Genomic DNA, 22,410 nt, shown 5'->3' on the forward strand with positions numbered 1-22,410 from the left:
TTATTTAAAATACAAAGTGTAATGGTCTTGGCTACCTAGGACATTACAACTTTGTATCACAGTGGTCTAGGTTTAAGGGTATGTACACTCATCGCTAAAGACAAGCTCGACTCAGGCTTTGGTAACTATATATGTGTTATATGTTTGACTATTCAAATGAAATATGAATGCCTTATATGCATATTTAATAGAAAGCATGAGATATACTTATAGGGTCTAGCCCTTGACTACTATGTGTATATGATAAGGCATGTGTATTAGCATTGCTACTGTATATGGATAATTGTTGAAATGCCTGTTAGTATTGTGACTACATATTGTTGCTTGATTGTGGTATTCGATCGTGGGGTGACTTTAAAAACCTGTTATCATTGCTTGATCAGTTGAGTCATTGATTGCAGATAATCTTGGAGAGTTATGCCTGCAAGGCAATCAGTTTGACTAGCCGGCACTGGATCAAGGATAGAAATGATAGTTAGGGCCAGAACCCTCCGCCAGTCCCTAAGAACTAGGAGCAGATGCTTGTTGACATGCAAGCTAGACTACAGAGTCAAGAGGAAGAGATCTATCTTTTGAGACAGTAGGTTCCTCCAGGGAAAGCTGCACTAGACATGCCACCTATCGTGTCACAAGCCGTACAGTAGCTTGATATTGGGAACAGGTGGGAGTCGCTATACTAGAGGTTCAGGAAATAGCATCCTCCAATATTTGAGGGAGGACCAAATCCACTTAAGGCTGAACAGTGGAATAGCCTGACCACCTCCATCCTGGACTTCCATGAAGGTGGTAGGTAATGATAGCTTGGCCTACGCCACTTTCATGTTTCGAGATGATGCCTGTATTTGGTGGGAGGTGGCATCTCAGACCCGAGATGTTTCTATCATGGGTCGGGACGAGTTCAGAGACTTGTTCAACTAGAAGTACTACAGTAGTACTATTAGGGAGGCGAAGGTGAACTAGTTCACTAGTTTGGTACAAGGCAGCATGACAGTTACTGAGTACACCTTAAAATTTGATAGGTTGGTGAAGTTTGCACCTAATCTAGTGCCTACAGATGCAGCTAGGCAAGACAGGTTCATCCAGAGGTTGAACGCTATGATAGCCCGGGATGTGTGAATTACCTCAATACCTGGGGAGACTACTTATGACCATGTGGTGGAGAAGGCCCTTATAGTTGAGGAGGCAGAAATAAAAGATTTGGAGGGAGAGCGTAGCAAGACGAGTTGTTCAGAAGGCAATGCCTCCATTTGTGGGATCTGGTAGGGCGGAGGCCCCAGTGATCACAAGAGGAACACCACTCACACCTCGACCACTGTTGGTCCTAGAAGGGGCTAGGGTGTCCAAGGCAATGGTAAGGCTTGGAGAAGTTACCTGGAGTGCGCTTGGAGTAGGAAGCGCCATCTGGGCGAATGTCAGGTGAAAGCATGTTACTTGTGTGGTGTGATTGTGCATCTCAAGAAACACTGCCTGACTTTGAAGAAATTAGAACCAAGGAAGGGGGACAGCTTGACTCTAGGTCGAGTGTTTGCCTTGACTCGAGCAGAGGCTGAGGCTAACCCTCAGTGGTGACAGGTCTGCTTTCTAGCACTGGCACTTCATATGCAGGATTGATTACTCTGGTGCTACACATTCATTTTTTTCTAAAAAATTGATTGATAGACTGTGTAGGCCGTGTGATTATTATACTATGGGTTTTGAGACTTTATTTCCTATAGGGGAACTAGTAGTTTCTAGGAGATCCATTCGGTCACTACCAGTGCTGGTGGACAACAAGGAACTATCAATGGATTTGATTGAGATGGGCAACGATGATTTCGACATGATTTTGGGGATGGATTGGCTGGTCAGGTATGGGGCGACTATAGAATGCAAGAAGAAGATTGTGACTTCCGAGCCTGAGGATGAGGACCCCTTCATTTTTGTTGGCACTGTGCATGGAACCTGCATTCCCATGATATGAGCATTGTGGTCTAGAGACCTATTACAAGGAGGTTGTATAGGATTCATAGCTAGTTTAGTGGACACCACTACGGTCATGCCAGTGGGACCAGGGGATACCAGATTGGTGTGTGAGTTCTTAGATGTGATCTAACAGGACTTACCGGGACTATCGTCACACCGGGAGATCGAGTTCGTCATTGAGTTAGCACCAGGTATAGAACCAGTGTCAATGGCACCATACAGAATGGCTCCAGAAAGCTGAAGGAGTTGAAGGTACAGTTACAAGAGTTATTGGATCTGGGATTTATTAGACCTAGCTTCTCACCTTGGGGCGCTCCAGTTTTTTTTGTAAAAAAGAAGGATGGGTCCCTGAGGGTGTGTATACGTTACAGGGTGTTGAACAAGCTTATCATCAAAACAAGTACCCACTACCGAGGATAGATGACTTGTTTCTCCAGTTTTAGGGTAAAACAATGTTCTCGAAGAATGATCTTCAATTTGGTTATCACCAACTAAGGATCAAGGATGAGAATATTCCGAAGACGGCCTTTCACACAAGGTTTGGGCATTATGAGTTTCTGGTCATGTCATTTGGGTTAACCAATGCCCTAGCAGCATTAATGGATCTGATTAACACGGTGTTTAAGGATTATGTGGATCAGTTCGTGATTGTCTTCATCAACAACATCCTGTTTTACTCTCCTTTAGAGGCAGAGATTGAGGTAGCATCGATTGTATGCCAAGTTTAAGAAGTGCTAGTTTTGGTTACCGCAGGTGGCATTCCTAGGCCACATTGTCAGTGGAGAGGGGAATAAGGTAGATCCGGCTAAGGTGGATGCAATTTAGGATTCGGCAAGGCCAAGGAATGCCTCGTAGGTTAGGAGTTTCCTCGAGTGGGTAGGGTATTATCGATGATTCATGGAAAATTTCTCAAAGATTGTCACACTATCGACGGAGTTGACACAGAAAAATCTGAAGTTCGTGTGGTCAGACGGGTTTGAAAGTAGTTTCTGAGAATTGAACCAGCGATTGATCACTGTTATGGTGTTGAGTCTTCCTTTAGATGGGGATAATTTTGTGGTGTATAGTGATGCATCAAGACTAGGATTAGGTTATGTGTTGATGTAGAGATAGAAGATCATTGCCTATGCATCGCGACAGTTGGAAGAATATGAACTGCGATACCCTACTCATGATTTGGAATTAGCGACAGTGGTATTTGCACTGAAAGTGTGGAGACATTATTTATATGGAGAGAAGTGTGAAATATACACTGATCATAAGAGTTTCAAGTATTTCTTCACCCAATAGAGCCTACACATGAGACAGAGACGATTGCTGGAGCTGGTAAAAAAAATTACTGTGAAATCCTTTACCATCCAGGGAAAGCAAATGTAGTGGTGGACGCCTTGAGTAGGAGGGGCCCAGGACAGTTGTTTAGCTTGAAGCAAATATCGAAGGAATTGGCAGAAGACATGACCAGAGTAAAGAAGGAGTTGATGGTAGGCCAGTTGGCCAACATTACTTTGCACTCCACCCTCTTGGAGAGAGAAAAATAGGATCAGATGGGTGATACAAAGATGGTGAAGTCTAGAGAGGATGTCTTAACTAGAGTAGCTAAGGACTATTCTATTTTAAAGATGGGTTTGCTGAGATACAAGGATCGGATTTGTGTTCCTATGGACATAGATATTAGACGAGAGATCCTTGATGAATCTCATACCACACCATATTCATTACAACCAGGCACCACGAAGATGTATCAGGACCTAAGGTTGTTGTATTGGTGGCCTGGGATGAAGAAGGATGTGGTCGACTATGTAGTAAAGTGTTTAACCTGTCAGGAGGTAAAGGCTGAGCACCAGAGGCCAGGGGGTTGTTACAGCCGTTAGGTATTCTCAAGAGGTAATGGGAAGATATTACTATGGATTTTAGGGGAGGCTTGCCCAGGACAGTGGAGCAACATGACTCAGTATGGGTGATAGTGGACAAATATACCAAGTTAGCTCACTTTCTGCTCGTGAGGACAAACTATAATGTGGACCACTGTGTAGAGCTATATCAGAGGGAGATTGTATGTCTCCATGGGGTTCCAAACTATATATTTTTGGATGGGGATCTCATTTTTACCTCCATGTTTTGGGGTAACTTACAGAAGGTTATGGAGACTTAGTTGAAGTTCAATACAACCTTTCATCCTTACTGGAGGACATGCTTAGGGCATCGTACTAGATTTTGAGGGGTCTTGGAGTAAGTATCTCTTTTTGATTGAATTTTCATACAATAACAGTTATCAATCGATGATTGGAGTAGCTCTATATGAGATGTTTTATGGAAGGAAGTGTAGGTCGTTCATTCATTGGGATGAGATGGGGGAAAGGAAGTATTTGGGTCCAGAGATGGTTCAAAAGACTAATGAAACTATTGAGGAGATCCAAGCTCGAATGCTCACCTCACAAAGCATACAAAAAAGCTACGTTGACCCTAAGCGTAGGGAAATGGAGTTCAAACCAGGGAACCTTGTGTTTCTGTGAGTTTCGCCACTGCGGAGAGTGAAGAGGTTTGGAAAGAAGGGTAAGTTGAGCCCTAGGTTTGTAGTTCCTTTTGAGATCCTAGAGTGGATTGGCAAGGTAGCCTATTTATTTGCTCTTCCCTTGTCATTATCAAGAGCTTATGATGCATTTCACATATCGATTTTTAGGAAGTATGTGTCAGAAATGACCCATGTATAGGGATATGAAGATCTGGAGCTACAGACTGACATTTCTTATGAGGAGAGACCAGTGCAGATCCTGGACATAAAGGACAAGGTTCTGAGGAACTAGACGATTCCTCTAGTTAAGGTTCTATGGAGGAATAACAAGGTCGAGGAAGCGACTTGGGGGCTAGGGTCAGTTATGCACGATCAGCATCCTGAGTTATTCAGGTAAATTTTGAGGACGAAATTTTCAATGGGGGAATAGTTGTAACCACCCGAATTTGCTAATAGGGCTTAGTGCCTTGATTAGCATGTCAGGAAAAAATAAATGGATTATTGCATGAACTTAATTGAATATATGTGTGATTATGTGAAATGTATGAGTTATATTAAGATATCACTACATATGCATGATTATGTGTATTGAATGTGATTGTGGGCCCGTTTTTGTGAAAATGGCATTTTTGAAATTTTGACCTATTAAGGGTATAATTGTAATTTTGACACAATTGGAACCACATTATTATGTGGATATATTTGTGATAACTAGCTTAAGTCGATCCTTTAGAGTGATTTGGCGAAAATTCACAACGGGGATAACTTAATCGGGAACTTAGGACGTTAATTTAGGTTTAGTGGGATTAGTGGTTAAATGACCATTGCCCTTTGGGGTGTGCCTTGGATTGGATTTTTGATTGAGGGTATAATGGTCATTTCACCAAGGCAGCAATAGCCAAAGCACCCCTCGTTTGGGCACCCTTCACTTCACTTGGTTTCTCTCAAAAATTGTGTGTTAGACTCTCAAGCTTTTTCCCAAGAGTACAAGGCATAAATACTGGAATTTGAGGAGATCTCCTTGGACATTTTGGGCAATGGGGAGGATTAAGGGCCTGCATATTCATCATCAATCTAGGAGATTCGAAATTCAGAGGTAAGTTGGCAATTTGTGAGTTTCTTTCTTTCTTCATGGTTACGTTCTTGACTTTTGGGAGTTTGAGGTGTTTTAATAGAGATTGAAGTGCTTAGAGTTAGGTTTTGCGTATACTGAGTTTTGAATTGAGTTTTGTTGTTGTTAACCTTGGTGTTTTGTTGTATGTTTGTGATTTGGGTTTATGATTTTTGAATTTGGTGGCTGGAAGCTTGAGTTCTAAGCTCAACAATGTCAATTGTTGATGTTGTAGTTTGACGAGTTCAGTGTGTTTGATGGTAGATTGATGTTGGTGTTAGGTTGCCAGGGTTGTATAGGGCATTTTGTTGTTTTAAACTTGCTAGAGAGTCTGTTTGGGTTCAATTTTCCTTGTCTGATATGCAAGGAAACACAGGTTTGAGAAATTGGGGAAGAACATAAGAACATGGGCTTGTTTTTCAGTTTTGAGTGACCTAGCACGACTACACTGGAATTTTAATTTTTTATTTTTTATTTTTGGGTTTCAAAGTTTGTAGCACGAACGCACTGGAATAGGGTGTGACCATGCCAGTATCCCAGAAAGCCCAAACTTTCTACAATTGCAACTGCGCCAGGGGTAGGAAGGAGTGCGCCAGGTGCCCCGGAACATGGTTTTTCTGGTTTTAGGTTAGGGCTCGAGGAGTCTAGGAATTTATTTAGTGGCCCATTTGGGGGCTCGGGGGACATTTTTAACATCCCGACAACTGAGAATAGTAATCTTAAGGATAGGGTATAGAGTACGGCTCATGATTTGAAGTCAAGGCTCGGGATTAGGATCATACTTGAGGTCGTATAGTTTATTGCACAGATTTCGAGGTAAGAAAACAGCACCCTGGTTGTGATATGACTATGAGTATAATTGTAATCACCCGATACGGCATGCTTGTATATGTTGTATCTGATTGTGTGATTGTGCAGTATAAATATGTGATTATATTTTTGCTGAAAGATCGGTCTAAGGGAGTCGGGGTCGACCTTAAGTGTGCGAAATGCAGCCCGTCCTAAGAGAACTGGGGTCGGCCATAAAACCAGAGGACTCGGCCTAAGGGTGCCTGGTGTAACGTCCAACTAATCCAAGGTCGTTACACTGTGTACTTTATCTCAGACTTGCTAATCATCTCAGACTTGCTAATCAAGTCATTTGGTCATAACCGTTACATTAACTTGTTAATGTCAAGGGTTAGGGTTAAAAAAACATTTCGAAGGAACATCCACTTTTCATTTGAACATTTCATACGTATATGGGATCCAAAAATGTTACAAAGAAATGCTTAAAAGGTTTTATACACATCAAAAGTTACAACCAGTCGGCCTAAGCTGATATACCCTCGGTCATTGTGGACGAGCAGCTGCATATGTACAAGCCGCCACCGAAGCTCTCCAACACTTGGCTAGTCTAGCTTTCTCTTGTGATCTTGTGTAAACCTTTAAGATTAATACAAACCTAAGAGGACGTAAGTCATTACCAATCTTTTGGGTCAAACTTCTATAAATATTGGTGTTATTTATTATTTATTGCTCATTATTACTAGGTTCTTGGGTAATTTATGGTGTATTGATTGTCTAATTGAAAGCTCTCTAATTAATTATTTGACTCCGCGTTAGTTGGCTAAAAAACTAGTCAAAATTTTGGTGTTTTCATTGAGAGCCTAAGACAATCACATTCGGATTCTATAGCTGCAAGGATGATAGTCTCAACCAGAAGGTCAAGCCAAAAGCCTCTAGAGCCCGAGGCTAAAGTCTCTCACCAAGTCCCATCAATGAGAAATTTCAATTGGCAGCGAAGTGACTTGCCGCCTAGGACTCCATCTGGTGTTGGGGGGAAAACTGCTGGGCCCACCGCACCAGGACGTGGAGCTGCTGCCTCCCCTAGAATCACCCATGCAGGAACGTAAAGTGGAGCTGCTGCGCGAGGTACCAACCACCCAGGACCCAGGGCTAAAGGTCCTGGACGGTATGAGCCCCACATCGATATTGAAGGACATGATCCTAAAATTGATCAGATAAGGGAAGTCGTTGGGCAGATGCAAGATTAACTTGCCTCCATGAACCAGGGACGAGCCACTGCGCAGGAGGCCCTTAATGAAGCTTTCAAAAAACAAAGGAGATATTTTCAAGAATGGATGGATCGACTTGCCCGGGAGGTTCAAGCTCGTCAGGAAGACATGGAACGCCGGACACGGGAAGAGCTGAGTCCATCTGCAATTATATTCAGCAGCAACAAACCCATGGTATGGGAACGACAGCAGGAACTACTACCCAAAACCAACAACGTCCTCTCATGTTTGGTTTCGGTGAAGGTGTCATGCATGGTCCAGAAGCTCAATCTGAGAATGGGAACCAAGGATCAACCAGGAGTCACAAATCTGGTCGGGGTGCCCAAGCGAACAATAATAGGCGACCCTTACCAGCTGATGAGTAGGTCCTGCCAAGGCGTGGCATGGGACAGGAATAAACATAAAATTTTCGGCCAAGATCTCACGATAGCGGCCATGACAGGAATCCTGGTGCTGTAGGGCGAGATGGAAAACTCCAAGCTCTAGGACTAAATAGGAATGGTCAACCCCATAACTACCAGCAGCAACCTGGTCGATAGAGATAGCATCAAGAATACCGACCAAGGTCCCAAAGAGATGAGCCAAAGATTAGTAGGGCATATAGGCCCTATTATGTTAATGGGTATGACCACAATGAGGCAGCAAGCCAAGTTCGACAACAGAATAATCAACGTCAGAGAGGTAACCAGCCTGAAGGACCATTTGTCCCATAAGGGAAAGATGTCCCAAACAACCAACCACCTCAAGGAGGAGGGATCCTGGCAGTACCTCCAGTACCAGACCGAGCAGACAACCAAAATGTCAAGGGCAGACCTCAACCAAATTCCATTTTCTACTGAATGGGCCCCATGGGAGGTGAAGACCTTCGAGATGCTCTTAATCGCATCAGGGCAAATCGAGATTCAAACAACATAGCTCCATCTGAGCCTGTTCGGGGCCTGAGAATGGATGAGGTCTGCAATGCAGCACAGCCCCAAGCAGCTGCAGACCCTAACATCCAAGCCCAGCTAGATCTTTTAACCCAACTAGTAAGGGACTTGACAGCCCCCAAGTTAACGGATATTGAAATGGAGAGGCTGAAAGGTTCCACATTTTCAGATCGTCTTAACCAGCTGCCCATACCTGTCAAATTCAAAATACCAACATGGAAAATGGATAATGGGCTGGAGGACCCAGTATGTCATGTGCACCACTTTGAACTATAGACTAATTTACAAGGAGTTAGGGATGATGCCATGTGCAAGATCTTCACAGCTACCCTATCAGAAATTGCCCAGGATTTGTTTTTCAAGTTACAGCAGGATCGATTACATCTTAGGATGGATTTGTATGCACATTATATTCCCAATTCTCCTCAGCAATGCTTCTTCCCGTTGAGCCGAATGACCTGATGGACATAAAGCAGAAAGATAATGAACCTTTGAAGAATTACATTCAACGTTTTATGCAGGAAGCCACCAAAGTGAAATCCCTTAGTGATAACGGTAAATTAATAGCCATCAATTCTAGAATTAAGGTAAAGAGTTTGTTCTGGAGCAGTTTGAAAAGGAAGACTACACATACCACTCATGAGTTCCTTGATCGGGCAGAGGAATTCATCAAGCTTGTGGAGGCCGAGCGAAAGTTGGATAATCTGACTAAGGCAGCTACCGAGCAAGGGAAAACAGATGTTGGGAATACCATTAACCCTAATGGGAATACCGAGCGAAAGAACAATGTTAAGAATGGAAAATGCTATAATGAGGTTGGAAGTAGCAGTAACCAAGGTGACAATGAGAAGCCTAATACCGCCGAGCCGACCGAACCATGAGAATATGTTCCCAAATTTACTACTTACTCTATTATGTTGGAGACCCAGGCGGATGGTTTTAATGCCAGACAGGCTGTCGTACTGTACAGAAGACCTCCACCAATGAGGAAGGATGTTAATAGGTGGCATATGACCATGTTCTGTCGGTTTCACAATGACTATGCTCATGAAACCAACGAATGTAACCACCTGAAAGAGGAGATAGAATTCCTCATAAGACAAAACAATGCTCAACTGAAGAGGTATGTACGATCGACTGCTGACCAGCATCCTCAGTAGCATTCTCAACAACCTCCTCAACAGCAGTCTTAGCGGTACTAGAGCAGTCAGCCTATCCTACCACCACCAGTTGCTGGTCGGCTAGATATGATCTGTGGTGGGCCACATTTGGCCGGCAACTCCAGCAAGGCTCGAGAAAGGTACGCTCATTCCCTAAGGCATGAGCAAGAGGAAGATGTACAAGCTATCCATGTGAGCCTATCACGTTCAGCAAGGAAGACACAACTCATGTACATCATCCACACAATGATCCCTTGGTCATAGCCCGAACGATGATTAACCATGGATCATTCTCCAACATCCTTTTCAAGAGTACCTTGGAGAGGATAAATTTGAGCATTAAAGATCTAGAACCATGTGAGCAGTTTCTGTATGGATTTATGGGCAACGGCATGGCCCCAACAGAAAGCATAAGGCTTCCTTTAACAGTGGGAACGACTCCTAACAACAATATTGTAATGGCCTTGTTCATGGTGATCGACATCCCATCTCCGTACAAGGCCATGATAGGTCGTCCAGCTTTGTATGACCTCCAAGCAGTCACTTCGGTCTTCCATCTACTCATTAAATTCCCAACCCGGGCATGTATAGGATGTCTTAAAGGGAACTAACTGGTGGCCAGAGAATGTTATATCTCGTAAGTAAAAAAGACAGGGAAGACAGCCTACACTGCACACCCTGCAGAGCCATGCAGCCCAAAACAGGGGGGTGACATAGACCCTTGTTTTGGGGATATTGACACAAGAGTGGGCCCAGTCAATGAATTAGAAGAGGTTCCACTTGACCCAAAGAACTCGACCAGGGTAGTCAAAGTAAGGAAAGGGTTGTCTAGGGACATAAGATCCGCTTTGATCCAGTTCTTATGGAACAACCAAGATGTATTTGCCTGGTCTCATGATGATATGGTAGGGATCTGCCCAACCATTATAAGCCACGCCCTCAACATCGATACCGAACACTTCAATCCCGTACAGCAGAAAAGGAGGTTATTAGATCCAACGAGGGAAAAGGCATTGAAGGAAGAAGTGGAGAAGCTCCGAAATAATGACTTCATTAGGGAAGCTTTCTACCCAGTATGGGTGTCCAATCCTGTGTTGGTGCTGAAGCCTAATAACAAGTGGAGAGTGTGCATAGATTTCACTGATTTAAATAAGGCATGTCTGAAGGACTGCTTCCCACTTCCGAGAATTGACAATTTGGTGGACACTACAGCCGGCCACGAAATCTTAACTATTATTGCTACCTATTTGGGGTACAACCAAATAAGTATGAATCCACCCGACCAGGAGCACACCAACTTCCGCATGGATGTAGGGCTGTACTGTTACAAAGTTATGTCGTTCGACCTGAAAAACGCTGGAGCCACATATCGGCGGCTTGTAAACCATATGTTCAAAGACAAAATAAGAAATAACATGGACGTTTACGTGGATGATATGTTGGTAAAATCCAAAAAGACCGGGGGGCACATTGAAGACTTGGAAGAATGCTTCAACATCCTCAGGCAGTATAGAATGAAATTAAACCCCTTAAAATGCTCCTTTGGTGTGGGGTCGGGAAAATTCTTGGGTTTATAGTGAACTCCCAGGGAATTGAAGCAAAATCTGAAAAGATAAAGGCACTGCTGGGCATGCCCTCACCATCCATGATCAAGGACGTGTTGAGTCTAACAGGACGCATAGCAACACTCAGCAGATTCGTGTCCAAATCAACTGATAGGTGTATTCCATTTTTTAATATCCTCAAAGGCACAAAGAAATTTGAATGGACTGGAGAGTGCGAACAAGCCTTCCAAGCTCTAAAGCAGCAACTACCATAACCCTCGATCCTTTCAAAACCTCTGGAGGGTGAAGAACTGTGCATATACCTGGCAGTAACTCAACACATTGTTAGTGATGTCCTAGTTAGAGAAGAAAACAAGATCCAACATTTAGTCTACTATGTCAGTAAAAGGTTGGTCGAAGCCGAGAGCAGGTATCGTCTAATTGTAAAATGAACTTACTGCTTGCTCCTGTCGTCCAAGAAACTTCGCCAATACTTCCAAGCTCATCCCATAAAGGTTCTTACTGACCAACCATTGCGCCAAGTCCTACTAAAACCAGACACCTTTGGTTGGTTTCTAAAATGGTCTATAGAGCTCAGATAGTATGAAATCACTTACCAGCCCCGACCAACAATTAAAGGCCAGGCTCTCACAGATTTTGTAGTCGAATGTACCAGTATTCCAGATGCAGACAAAGAAATTCCCAAGCAATCATAGGAGCCTAAACCACTGCCCAATATAGGTGCTGAACATAACACCGAGAACCTAGCGACTAGTACGGTCAATCCAAGGAGGAACCCCTAGTATGGAAGTTGCACATTGATGGCTCATCTATCGATCAGCTATCTGGGGCCGATCTAACATTAATCACTCCTGAAGGGCAACATTTCCATTACGCTCTTCGTTTTGGATTTAAAGCATCCAATAATGAAGCAGAGTACGAAGTATTAATCGCGAGGATGTAGTTAGCAAGGGAAGTAAAGGCTAAAGTCTTGGACATATACAATGATTCGCAATAGGCTATCAATCAAATCCTCAGAGAGTACACAGCTCGGGGGAAAAATGATGGCCTAGCTTAATAAGATCAAAGACCTGCTTGCTCAGCTTAAGAGATACAATATCCAACAGATACCAAGAGAGCAAAATGCCATGGCAAATGCACTGGCTAGACTAGCCAGCAGTGTTGTGATGGACAAGACCAACCTAGTCCCTATTGAATCCCTAGCAGAAACAAGTAACCAATCTTTCTTATAGACAACACTCTATCCTGGATGACTCCAATTGCAGCTTATCTAGAACACGGCATCCTGCCCAATAGTCGCAATGAATCAAGAAAATTAATGAGGAAAGCTGCTCAGTATATAATCCTAAACGGAGTTATGTGTAGAAGGGGATGATCCATGTCATTACTCAAGTGTGTCACCCAAACAGAATCAGGACGGCTGCTGGAGGAAATACATGAGGGTTTTTGTGGGAACCGTGGAGGGGGGCAAAGTCTGTCTAAGAAGATTTTAAGGCAAGGCTACTTTTGGCAACCTATGAACAAAGATTCCTTCGCATATGTTCGAAGATGTGACAAATGTCAAATATTTTCCAAGATACCCCAAGCAACACCAAATGAGCTTACTCAAATGCAGAGTCTATGGCCCTTCACAATTTGGGGGATTGGCCTCATGGGTCGGTTACTTTAAGGAATGGGAGGAGTACAATATGCTGTAGTGGCGGTTGACTACTTCACCAAATGGACGGAAGCTGAAACCCTAGCAACCATCACTTCCAAAGAATTAATGGACTTTATGGTCTACCCAAGAAGATAGTGTCTGACAACGGCACCCAGTTTGACAGTCCACTTTTTACTGATTTCAATGCCAAGCGTGGCATCACAAAAAGTTTCTCAGTATTCTCGTACCCTCAAGCTAACAGGCAGGTCAAAGTAGTAAACAAAACTCTCAAAGACACCCTAAGGAAGCGTCTAGAACTGGCTAGATGAAACTAGCTTGAGAAATTTCCTTAGGTACTCTGGTCACACAGGACTACCGAGCGAACAACTACTGGTGATACCCTCTTTGCACTCACGTATGGGTATGGCGCAATGTTGCCAGTCGAGATTACTCCACCTTCTTACAGACGTGCGGTGTACGACCAAGATTGAAACCATCAATTGCTGGCTGAGTCCTTAGACGAAATTGAAGAAAGATGTGAAAAGTCCAATATACACCTGGCTACCCACCTGCAAAAAGTTGCCCAGTACATCAATTCTATAGTTAATGAATGAAAGTTCGACGTGGCAGATCTTGTCCTGCGAAGAATATTCCCTGAAACTCGAGATGCCTCGGCAAGAATCCTTGGGCCAAGCTGGGAAGGCCCTTAGCACCCAGCACGTACAAACTAGCCCAGTATGACCAAGATCTCCAGTTAGTACTAGTCCCCCGTTACTGGAATGGGGAACACCTAAAGAAGTACTACCAATAAAGAACACTTTTAAGTGATCATTAAGTGGCCGTTACAGGTACAAACTACCCATACCACCGACCAGCTCAAGTTAGTTATAATAATTATGTACAGGCATGATTTGCCCACTTATTGTAATAATTAATATTTATGAAGGTAAGCTACATGGTAGCAACGCAGCTTGTATGGTTAACTTTTAATCAATAAGACACAATTTTTGTCCATTTTTACAAGCATTACATTTAAATGACTATCTTGCTAATTAGTGATTTATTTCACGGATTGTTGGCACTGTATGAAACCTTTGTAGGTTTTGGAGAACCAAAGTACCCCCGAACAGGTTATTACGAACAACTCTGGTTAGTAGGCAAGTGACTAAGAGGATAACCCCAAGTGTTATGAATCCTACTCGGTCACTTGGGGGACACCACAGTCGTACATTGACAAGCAGAGAGGAAAGAATGTAATCAAAAGGACTTAGAAACATTAAATTTTATAAATGTTAAAGTGCTTGCGCGTTGCTCGGTATGTACCGGACAACAAAAAGAGCCACAAAACAATTTGTGTAGATAGGGCTGAACAATTTTTGTTTACAACTCATTCGAAAAAAAATTAACAGCTCCAATTCACAGAGCCGCAAGAAAATAAAAAATAAAAGCATGAGCGGGTATATAGCTATAACGTGAAGCATTTTATAAAAAGGTAAAATATTGCTCGAGATTAAAGGCTGCTCGACTCAACCATTTTTGTCTTTGCAACAATAATAATAATAGGTAAAGTTTTTAAGAGCCCTGGATTTGCTGGTCAAACTCGGCGGCATGGGTTTTTGCAAGAAAGCTGATAGACTGGTCGGCAGGGGTCGGAGCTTCAGTTAAAGCACTCAGACTGGAGGGCAAGGCATCTTTCTCAAGATTCGTTATAATTGGTTCGCTGGGTGGCATAGCAGATTCTAGCTCAGAGGCTGGAGGCTGCTCGGTATGGACGCATGGGGCCTTATTCTTCTCTCACTCAGTACAGTAGTTCATCATCTCATCATAAGCCTCTCCCAGATAACTAATGTCCACCGTTCTGTTAGGAGCCCAGAAATCGTAGAAGGTGCTCATACCAAATTCCTCCAAGGCTTTAGCATTAGCAGCCTTGTCAATTTTCTCTTGTTTCAAAGCCTTTGCCAGATTATCTTTTTCCTCCTGAGCGGCCCTCCCATTAGAACCATTCTTCTCCTTTAACTCCTCAATCCTCCTTTCCAATTAATTAACAACGAGATTCCTCTGCTTGGCAGAAGATGTGAGCCTCTTGTTTTATTTGGTAATCTACTCAGCGGCAAGAGACACTCAAAGTAGTCATCTATTTACGGATTCATGGAACGTACATTCAAGAATTCTATGGGCTCATCAAGAAAATTATTCATAGTCACAATATAACAAAATCAAAAGAAAGAAAGAACATTTCTCATTAGGAACAAGAATAACAAAAAAAAAAAGCTTAGAAAACTAACTTACTACAGTAGTTAAGGCTCTGAGGACGAGTTTAGGGTGCGAAGATGGATTGACGAAGGGACCAAAATATAGGTTAGCTTTCTGGGACGGGCTAGGAGAAAGATATTTAGGGCTTCTCCATGATGGCTTGGGTCTATTCGAAGCAAAAGGAAAAAAAAAAGTAAAAGAAAAGGGTGGGAAAGAACACCCCTGCTTATAGGCAAGGAAAAATGAGATCCTTCCTGCAGGAAGTCAATGCGTCAGTCCACTCAGCAGCTCTGTCGGCTACCGCAGGCACATCTCCCTAGACACATCAGCAAGCCCATCCAATCACTCCTAATCAGCCACAAAATACATCAGCTACTCTTCAGTGACTGCGTGATACACTTAATGAAGGACTATTATGTTGCTTTATGGTTCCAAAAAGTGGTGGGAAGAATTGAAAGGTCATTTCTTAGAAATACAAAGGATAATAATTATACTAGATGTTATGTCATGTAAGAATGAGCATATACCCCTGACTAGGCTGGATGGCAGACCCCCCATCACGTTGGTCGGTGTATACCCGCATGGTATACGACAAATTATTGTTTGGCATACGATCTCCAGAGGCTCAGCTACTCAGCAGGACCACCAGAAACTTGCTGGTCAGTATGACAAGTAGACTGGTCAGAATACACTTGACAAATGATACCAGCCACTACTCGGTACACTTGCTAGGAGAGCAGTTCGTCAGTACGACTAACAGACATACCTGCTTGGATGAAAGAAGTTACACTCTCTCTTAGCAATCCGCAAGAATCGCCCAAACACCCACAAAGAGGGCCTAACAGGCCTAGAAACTTGGGCAAAGATCTTGAAGAATATGACAGCAACTACCTATGAACAGAAAGGGATATTTCTCCATCAGTTAGGCTCAGGCGCAACAATGGGATGAGAAGCACAGTATATATACAACCCCTCCACCACAGTGGGGGGTTCAGAAAAATAGCCTACCGACCAACACTAGGAATATATTGAGCAGCTTGGCTTGGTATTTAGCAGTGACTCCTTCATACTGTATAGTCTTTTACACACAAAAATCCACTTGTAATCTCTTGTTATCTTGTGTAAACCTTCAAGATTAATACAAAACTAAGAAGACGTAGGTCATTACAAATCTTTGGGGCAAACCTCTATCAATCCTGGTGTTCTTTATTATTTATTGATCATTATTACTAGGTTCTTGTCTAATTTGTGGTGTATTGATTGTAATTGAAAGCTCTCTAATTAAATATTTGACTCCGCGTCAGTTGGCTGAAATACCGGTCAACATGCTCAATCCTCTATAAACAGTCTACAATGAGATAGGACTAAAATATTGTTTTACCCCTCATTGTATTTTATCCTTAAAACACTTAGTTCCTTGTAAATGATATTTCACTAAACTAATATTAATTACTGAGATGAAATCTCTATCATTTAGCACCTTCAACCAAATTAAAAGGAAACCATCATTTTACTTCTTCATCAAAAGCTATAGATGTTCATATATATGATTAACCCTCCTACTCAGTTATACTATCGAGTTCCCAATATGTAAGTATGGGCTAGTCTGTAGGGTAAGCTGGTAACGAACAAGTCAAAGAACTCAAATAATACAATCAGTTGGAATACTAACCACTCAAAATTGAGATTAAATTGACCTATGGTCAACTATATGATATGAGTAGAATAAATGATAACGGTATGTTTACTTATCCTATCTATTGTCAATATTGGTCCAGACTGATGTAATAAATACATCCGATCTTATCTACTTTTATAATGTTATAGAAAGAACATAACACTAAAATGTGTAAGTAGATCATATCGTAGATTGGAAAGTCAGTGTAAATCCTATGCACTAACTAATCTTAGGACTAACTTATTTTGAACATATAACCATATTTATATTCCATTGTGATTACGTCACTATAAATATGATTAGCTATATGCTTGAAAATTTAATAAAGTTTTATATTAAATAAATAATCATGAAAATAAAACAAGTGAGCAAAGTAATTGACCAAGTCAAAATTGATTTCTATTCTTTTAATGATAATAAATGAGATTACAAAGAAATTGGGTTTTAATTAGAGCATAAAACCCCAACACCAAATGCGCCCCCAAGGGTGGATGAGCATCGTCAAGGAAAGGCAGGACAAAATTCCTCTTCGAAAAAGGAGGAGCAAGAGGAGGGGTGTTGAAAGCAAACTCGCCACCTACTACCAGTGATGGGATCCGGGAAGTGATGATGTATTGGTGCATCCATCATCGGCAACCTCCCTAGCCCCGTCAACCAAGGATCTTAAATAGGAATAGTTCTCAGACTCCACCTCAACCTCAACTTTAGTATCCATCAGGTCAACCTCGAAGTAGTGGTAGTCTTCATCATCGCCATCATCGACTATGGTCTTTGGGATGGTAGAATTGGATGAGACAAAGCACAAGGAAATGGCTCGGTCTTAAGACAGCAACTTGGACGAATAGAGGTTGCCCACAATGAAAAAGCTGTAAGATTGTTTTCGTGAAGTCAGCACAGCTAGGACCTTCGCCACAAAAACGCGGGCTACCGAACTCAAAGTAGGGGCTGCAAACCCTTCAAGACCTATGGTCAAGGAAAAGAAATTATCATAGTTAGGCAAACCTGAGGAGATGGATAAATACAAGTAAAAAATAACATAAAAACAAAATTAATATAAGTATATACACATGTAGAAAAGGCTTACTTGATTTGTTCAAACACGTATGATAAGTAGATACATTGTTGGTGAAGAAAAAATTGTTCTTCGACGAACCCCTATTGGAAATGGAGCCCTCCACGAGGGGGTACCCTTTGAGAGCCACAACTTTCTGGAGCTAACAGAAGCCAGGGGTTGTTGGGTTTGCCCCCAGAGTGAACAGATGATAGGCCTCGTTCATTGAGGGCCCTCGAATGTGCACTTGCTTGTATAACACATACAAACAACTCAACATAACCCAAGAGTTGGGAGACAACTGAAGAGGTGTTAGCTCAAAATAGTTAAGTGGCAAGACAAGACTGCTCGAATAGAAGCACACCGCTTCCCTGCAATGGTCCCACCACTATGACCTGGCCCCACCACTACGGCCTACATTACACATGTACTGTTGATAACGACCTTAAGTCGGATAAGGCCCTGCCACTGTGGCCTACATTATGCATGTAGTACCGATAACGACCTCCAAGCCAATAAAAATCTCCAAACCAAACATTCAGTACAAACAAGTATATTAGCATAGATTCAAACACAACAAACATTCAACTATAAACAAATTCATGGCACAGTCATTCCCGTGCCCTATAATCATGGGCTCAAGCCCTACACTCAGTGCATGTGACATTTTTCTTACCTCAAGTCCTAAGTGATAAAGTAAAGTGACAGCCAGCATGATCTTTTCCTCCCAAGCCTTGTGGTACCCCTCAGCTATGTAATTCCAACTCTATGCTGCTCCTAATCCCGTTCCTTGCTCTAACCTTTAATTTCCCAAGCCATTCTCTCAAAGAAATCAAGAACTTCAACCAAGTAAGAGGGCGGGGGGGGGGGGGGAGAGAACGAATGAGAGAAATCAAAAGTGAGCTGAGAGAAGTGTTTTTTTATGTCCCTCTAATTTCCTAATGCTTCTAGATGCGTAAGGTGATCCAAGGCTAGGGAAAAGACCAAATTACCCATGGGCTTAACCTTAGTTCTCTAATGCCCCCAAGGGAAAAATCATCTTTTTCCACCATTTTCCCGCTAAACCTCAAATTTCACTTAAGATTCCCAATTAATCCCACTAATCTTCCTAATACACCTATTGTCTCCAATACATCTCATACCCCCAACAATTCTCGATAATTCACTAGATTACTAAAATATCCCTAGGTTCACCACGAGCCGGGTATTTAACCCCATTATGACTTTTCCGCCAAATTTCTCACTAGGACCGTCTTTTGCCACACACCTCAAATATATCCACGTAATAATGTGGTCCCACTCATAAAGCATATAAAATTTCAAATATACTGTCAGCAGGTCAAAATTAAGAAAATGCCATTTTTAACATAAATAGGTCTATTAGAACATTTAATACACTTAAACATGCATAAGCATTCATATCATAATATAATTCATATAATTCACATAATCTCACATGTATAATCATAATTAACACATAGAAAAATTCAATTATTCCCTCCTGGCACAGTAATCAAGGCACTAAGCCTTATTAGAAAATTTGGGACAATAAAACTACCCCCCTCCTTATCAAAAATCTGTCCTCGAAATTTTTTCAAACATCTCGGGATACTGGTCCTGCATATCTGACTCTAACTTTGGAGTCAAGTTCTTTACTATTGTACACTAATCTTAGCACGAGTTCATTCACTCAGCTCGGGTACAACTGGCAGATAATTATGTGGAAAACAAGTCAAGAAGAATATTTGATTATTATCTATACGGACAAATCGAGGTTTGTAATGGTCAGACCTTATGTTAGGCGTTCTGACTTTACCATGAACTACGAATAAGATAAGTCATCAAAGCACTAGCTCAGGGTTGGATAGCTGTTAGAATTCAAGCACGTGGAAGATACGCAGCTCGTGTGGTTCAGATATAACACAAACTGCATACTAAAGGATTCCCAAAGATTTGGGATTTGCTTATACGCCTATTCATGACCAGGCTGTCATATTTATTATCCAAGATAACAGGACATATTTACTTTGTGATCAAATCATATCCCAATATAAATGGGAATTATTTGTATTGAATGTAGACATTATGTAATTGTGTGAATGACTCAGGCGTTTACCCAAAACTATCCATGGAATTCTCTTATAAATGTAGGGAATATTGGACAGGAAAGGGAGGATTTTTATCTGTAATACCGAATCTCTGCCGAAATAGTGAGAGAAACAGTAATAATAGTGACTCGTGGACTAGGTGGATTTTAACCACTGAACCACATAAAAGTTATGTGTTCTTGAGTGAATTCTTGATATTTTTCATTACGGTTTACCATTAAGCACTAATCTGCCCTTGTTATTTCTTAACACACTATGGGCGAAAAACCGCGTTAATAGCTTGGTGCTTTCATTGAGAGAAAATTAGTGCTTCATCAAAATCCCACTCGATTCTCATTATGGTACTCACTTCCTCAATGCATGATAATGAGATAGAACAGTCTGGTGGGCAAGAGCTGTAACGACCCAAATTCAGTGTTAAGGCTTAAGGGCCTGGAGTAGTGTGCCTGGAGGGCATGATGGGATTTTGTGTGTGACTTTATTAAGTTTAATGCATCATTATGATTTATTGCACGTTATATGACTATTTGATTATTTGAGATGCATGACTATGTGAATCAGTATGCATGTAGAACTGATTGTCTTAAAATGAGCATGATTGTAACTTGGCCATGTTAGGGCATAACTGTGATAATTGTACTATGTGAATTGTGCCATGTGAGTGTGATGTTTTATCAGGATGCACGCATCGAGACGGTCCTAGAGAGCCAGTTAGTCTAAAAGTCACAACGGGATGTTGTACCCGGCTCGGGAGGAGCCCAGGGGTACTTCGGGAATCTTATAAGTTGAGTTTAGAAAGAGTGATTAGTTATTGGTATTTTGGTAACCATTTGTAACTGCTGTGAGTAACAAGTTTTAAGATAGGAAGTGGTAGAATTGAAATGAAAGTGTTAAGACTTAAGTACCCTTGAAGGTTTAGCTTAGAAGGATTAGTAAGGAGGGGTAATTTGGTCTTTTGGCAAGGCAAATAGACTTTATGCAGCTGGGATTTAGGGGGTACGGTTTGGGCATTTGGGTCACTTGTGGATTTGATAAAATTAGAAGAGAAGGAAAAGAAGAGGAGAGAAAGGCTAGGGCAAAGAAGAAGAAAGAAGAAGAGGTGTAGAAGGGGCTGAAGTGGGAAGCTTAGAAGGAGATCAAGGGAACTTTAGGGTGGATTCTACTCTTGAGGTAAGGATCTTATGCTTATTTAAGTTTGTTTTCTGTGTTGGTTGAGGAATTTAATGCTTGAGTTAAGATTTTCATGGGTTTTGGTTTGGGTTGTTGAATTTGAAATCAAAGGAGTGGATCTTGTGTGCATTGATGTTTTGGATTTGATTCTAGTGTTTATGGGGTGTTAGATTGTTCATATGATGTTTGGATTTGAGTTTTGGGGTTTAGGTTTTGGTTTGGGATGATTTGGAGAGGTTAAAGCTCGGGGAAAATTGCAGGAAAAACCCAGAATTCTGGGTCTGCGAAGGCGTGCCGCGGCAGGGTTTTTGTGTGCCGCGGCAAGGGAGCTTCTGTCTGATGGGTGCCGCGGCACAAGGATGTGGTGCTGCGGCACAAGGCAATTTTCAGGGTAGCTCTTTTTGGCAATTTTAGGTCTTAGCTCCGGGGGTTCGTGGGATGCCTCCGGGGTGTTGTTTTAAGGTTTTAGAGGTCTCGAGAGTGCGGGATTGGTCCCGGGAAGTGGTTTTGGGTTTGGTTAGTATTAAAAGTGTTTTATGTGTGTTGTGACTAGGATTTCGGAGAGGCTCGTGCTAGAGGACCGTGCTCGTGATCGTGGTGCATCGGAAAGCACGGATTACAGGTAAGAAAACCGTAACACCCGAGTTTAGGGCATGGCCCCACTGTGTGATTGTAGGGCGTGGCCCCGGATTGTATTACGTGCAAATGCTTAACCTTAAATGAACCGTGATGTGTGTGAATGTTTATTTTGAATGTACTATATGTGTGATTATGATGAAACGAGCGGCAGAGGCCGGGTACGGCATAGGCCGGGGCGGCCGTGGGCCGAAAGTAACACACAGTACATGGGATGCTTATATTCAGGGTGGGACCCAAGGGATACATGAGTTATCCTCGCGGTGAGAACTGAAACTCCAGGCTTTGGTAAGGCCTTGGGAGCGGCATGGCCGTACTTGTTTATTATGATGGTTTTCCTATGTGTCAGTGAATTATTGCCAGCTATTTGTTTTGCATATGTTATGTGTTATTTGGGTTTTCTTGCTGGGCTTCGGCTCACGGGTGCTCCGTGTGGCAAGTAAAAGCAAGGAGTCAGTCAACCGGCCATGAGTATGGAGAGCGTGGGGGCGGCGCGTACATGTTCGGCCTGCCCGACTGCTTTGGTTGGGGGCATTTTGTATATGGCTGTATTTAACCATTCTTTTGATAGCTGATCAA

This window comes from Humulus lupulus, chromosome 7 (genome assembly GCF_963169125.1).
Source record: "Humulus lupulus chromosome 7, drHumLupu1.1, whole genome shotgun sequence".
Classification (NCBI taxonomy): Eukaryota; Viridiplantae; Streptophyta; class Magnoliopsida; order Rosales; family Cannabaceae; genus Humulus; species Humulus lupulus.